This window comes from Bison bison, unplaced genomic scaffold (assembly GCF_000754665.1).
Source record: "Bison bison bison isolate TAMUID 2011002044 unplaced genomic scaffold, Bison_UMD1.0 scf7180017864043, whole genome shotgun sequence".
NCBI lineage: Eukaryota > Metazoa > Chordata > Mammalia > Artiodactyla > Bovidae > Bison > Bison bison.
In genome coordinates, this window is record NW_011494615.1 from 459,126 (window position 1) to 463,502 (window position 4,377).

Genomic DNA, 4,377 nt, shown 5'->3' on the forward strand with positions numbered 1-4,377 from the left:
GAGGGAGACGGGGAGGGGGCCCCGTCAGCCTCATTCATCCACAGCCTACCTGTCCGTCCAGGGGCTCCAGGAGCGTGGGGCTAAGCAAGGCCCAGTCACCGGACTAATCCAAGTTCCAGACTGAACCCTGGCCCCAGTCTGAACTCAACCTTAGACTGAAGTCTGAGCTTGACCTAGATCTGACCCCAAACTCTTATCCAGTGTCCCCTGAAAAGCCTTCTGCTGTGAGGGCCCTGTCATGGCTTCCTGCTGGCTCCAGCAGTACTGTGGCTGTAACAACACCGTCTCTGGGTGGCACAACTCTGGACAGAGGTCAGAGGGCCTCTCCCTGGAGCCCAGAGCTGGCCCACTGGACCTCCAGCTTAGGCTGGGAGCCCTGGGTCCCTGTTTCAGTCTCTGTGGATGAGTGGGGCCCAGCAGGTGCTACCTTGTTCTGAGTTGGACCCTTCTGGTTCTCGGAGCCAGGCCTGGGAGGAGTCCAGGAGTCTGGCTCCATTTTTCATCCTCTGTCCCCATTCCTGGAGCCTGTGCTTCTTCCCCGGGTCACCGGTCTGGGAAGGGAATGGTGGTCCTCCTTGACCAGACCCTCCACCCTGCTTCTTAGCTTCTGAATAATTCAAGCTCTAGCAGATCTAGTGAGGGTGAGGGAAGTCTCAAGAAGTAAGAGGCCCCTCTAGAATGGCTCATGATCCAACCAGGCCTCCTCTCACAGAGGTCACCAAGAAGCCCAGGCTTTTCCCCTCCCTCCGCTGTGCCCTGGCCAGGGATTAAGGGTAAAGTCAAACCTGTGTGCCAGGGAGATACTGGCATTGGGGCAGACATGTGAGTAGGGATGACAGCTGCCCAAGAATAGCCGGAAAAAACAGGTCTTGGGAGTCAGGTCTTGTGGAGAAAGGTGTGGTAAAGGCCTCAGTAAAGGAACCACTGGGCTGGTGGCAGTTTCTGCCAGTCTTTTTGGCATTAGGGAAGTGGCTGCCACCCCACTTCCTCATCTCTGCCCAGGGAGAAGAATGCCACAGTCCCCAACATGGCTGTGGGGAGAGTCCCGCAAGATTGCTCCAGAATCAGAATTTCTTAGTGTCTCTTCCAGCTTGTCCCCCTCACCCTGGAACAAGGTCTTGGCCCTCAGTTTCCCTAAGGGCCAAATGGACTTCGGCCCCCTCCCCTGATGACTCTAAGGCTTCTTGCAGTAGGGTTTTGGGGAGAGCACAGGTGTTTTGGGAGGTTCCCCTTATTTCCTTCTTTTAAGGAGATCCCTGTCTGGCCCCTAGGCACCAAGGGTGTGACTGTAACCATTGCTGTAGACAAGTCAGTCCCACTGTAAGCACGTGACTCCAAAGGTGCAGGACCACAATCTTAAATCTCATACCTTTTCTTTTTTTTTTTTTTTTTATCACTGTATCCTGTTCTGCTGACCATTGTGACAGGGATGGAGGTTGCCTGAAAACCAAGCTAGGCTAGTCAGAAGTCTTCCATGGATTTTTAACAATTTGGATTTTAAGGAGAAACAAAAACTGTATCATGCTCCATAATAGATCTGTGTTACTTTCCATATGTCAGCTTTTAAATGACTTGTGCTTAGTCGCTCAGTTGTGTCCGACTCTTTGTGACCCCATGGACTGTAGCTTGCCAGGCTCCTCTGTCCATGGGGATTTTCCAGGCAAAAATACTTGAGTGAGTTGCCATGCCCTCCTCTAAGGGCTCTTCCCATCCAAAGGATGAAACTCGGGTCTCCTGCATAGCATGTGGATTCTTCACCATCTGTGCCACAAGGGAAGCCCAGGAATACTGGAGTGGCTAGCCTATCCCTTCTCCAGGGGATCTTTCTGAACCAGGAATTGAACCAAGGTCTCCTGCATTGCAGGCGGATTCTTTACCAGCTGAGCTACCAGAGAAGTCCTTTAAATGACTTACTAGCTAATATTTTTACCCTAACTGACTGGTAGAGTTAACAGTCCGAGATGGAACCCACATTCTCTGTGTGGCTTTCATGCTAATGGCTCATGGGTGAGTGAGGTCTGGGTGCTGGGTCACATGCTTCCCCTCTTTCCCCAAAGTGTCGAAGATTCTCATGGAGCTTTGTCTTAAGGGATTTGTGTTTGGTTCATCCTGCTGGGGCATAGGAACAAGGGTGGCCAGAGGGATCCCAGAGGTGGACTCTGGAAGAGGAATCTGGGGTTTGGCCAGCCCAGCTTGTGTCCCACCATTGGTCTTTCTTGCTTTGTTGGAGCACACTTCTCCCAAGGGTACCTTCCAAGCTTGTCCTCAGTCACAGGGTGTGTTCTGCCTTCTGGTGCTTCCCCAGCCTTGCCTGCCTCTTCTGCCCATTTTCATCTGCCATCACCCCCTCAACCAATTTTAGTTAAACCCAATGGCTCAGCAAGTAAAGAATCTGCCTGCAAAGCAGGAGGTGAAGGAGATGCAGGTTCAACTCCAGAGTTTGGAAGATCCCCTGGAGAAGGGCATGGTAACCCACTCCAGTATTCTTGCCAGGAAAATCTCATGGACAGAGGAGCCTGGCAGGCTAAGGTCCACGGGGTCGCAAAGAGTCGGACATGACTGAAGCGATGAGCATGCACTCCTCCATGTGAAAGCAGGATGAATAGTAAGTAGTAGACATCAGAGTTACTGCCTTCTATCATTCTTTACAACTCCTCCGGTGGCATATCCTCATTCTGTCTGGGAAATCACGTCTTTCCCCTCTCCTAGTCCATAGGTTCTGATGAACCCTCTCTCAGGGGATCAACATGTAACCAGACTTAAGTCAGTTAGTGTTCCTGGCCATAGTGCCTGGCACATGGTCCAATTCACTCCTCAGAGCCAGGAAGCTCATTCCTGGGACCTCGGATTAAGCAATTAGGTAAGTGGATTTGTTCTTGCCCACTGGACTGGAAACCTCAGAGGATGCAGGGGCTAGAACTACTGCTCCCACCTGATTGCCAAGTAGAACCCAGTGATGAAAGCTGCATGTTAAAGGCAGGAAAAAGAGATGGAGAAAAATGGGATCCTCTGGACATTGTCTGAGCCCTTGAATGCAGCCATGCCTGAAACCAACCCTGCTTCCAGCAACATGACCCAATACCTTTCTGTATGGCTGAAGCCAGTTGAGTTTTCTGTCCCTGTAACCAAGAGTCCAGACTTGTGCTCTGAGACTAGGACAAAGGATGCCCTCATTTGCTGAGCCTTCTTTTCTTTTTCTTTTTTTAATATTTATTTGCTTAGTAGGTTGCACTGGATCTTAGTGCTGGCACGCAGGATCTTCAGTTGCAGCATGTGAACTCTTAGTTGTGGCATGTGGGATCTAGTCCCCTGAGCAGGGATCAAACCCAGGCCCCCTCCATTGGGAATGGAGTCTTAACTACTGGACCACTAGGGAAGTCCCTGCTGAGCCCTCATAAGCCTGGGCTATGGCCCTGCTGTTTGCCAGGACACATTTGTTTTCTAATCACTGAGGGCATCTCAGGGCTCCTGGCAGTTTCCGCTTGCTACTCTCTGAGGGTGCAGACTGCAGGGTTAACTTCTATAAGCAACTCTGCTCCCCCAGAAGCACAGTAACAGAGTCTCTCCTGAGAGGCACTATGTAGAAGCAGGGCAGGAGCCCTTGGGGTCGCCTGGGATATCTCTGAGTAAAGTGGAGGTGGTCTAGAAGAGGAGTTCAGCTTTCACCATGGCCGAGTATTGGGCCCCATCTGGAGAATGGTAGAGGAAATAGAGACCCAAAGAGGGACCAGAGGTCAGTCAGCAATGCACATTTCCCAAAGGACCTAAGTCTCTGGCCACTGGTCTGGACAGCATCAATCCCTCTCTGTGGGCTTGCCTCGGGCCATCTGGTCAACCATTGCCCTTTGGAGGACAGGGCCAGGGCAGCTTCCTCTAGCCTTATCACTGAGGAATTTGGGCAGACTTTGAACTTCCTCTTCTATATATTTTCCTATTCTAAACATCCTCATTATCCTGCTGGACTCCAGACACACAAAATTAGAAAATTCCCAGCCAGATACAGCCAAGTCTATGGCCCCAGGGAAGGGATATAGCTGGTGTGTGGGATTCAGAGAATGGGCAGTAGTGGGCCTTTGAGGTTGTGTAAGAGTCTGATAATTAGAGGTGGAGTAAGGACATTCTAGTCAAGGCTATGGTTTTTCCAGTGGTCATGTATGGATGTGAGAGTTGGACTGTGAAGAAAGCTGAACACCGAAGAATTGATGCTTTTGAACTGTGGGGTTGGAGAAGACTCTTGAGAGTCCCTTGGACTGCAAGGAGATCCAACCAGTCCATTCTGAAGGAGATCAGCCCTGGGATTTCTTTGGAAGGAATGATGCTAAAGCTGAAACTCCAGTACTTTGGCCACCTCATGCAAAGAGTTGACTCATTGGAAAA

The 4,377-nt window shown here is 50.8% G+C and overlaps 1 protein-coding gene across 2 annotated transcripts in view; it reads right to left on the bottom strand.

Annotated features, from left to right (window-relative positions):
• The window catches only part of VIPR1 (vasoactive intestinal peptide receptor 1), a 32,174-nt gene that overhangs the window by 19,865 nt on the left and 7,932 nt on the right, over positions 1–4,377 (bottom strand). The window lies entirely within an intron of this gene.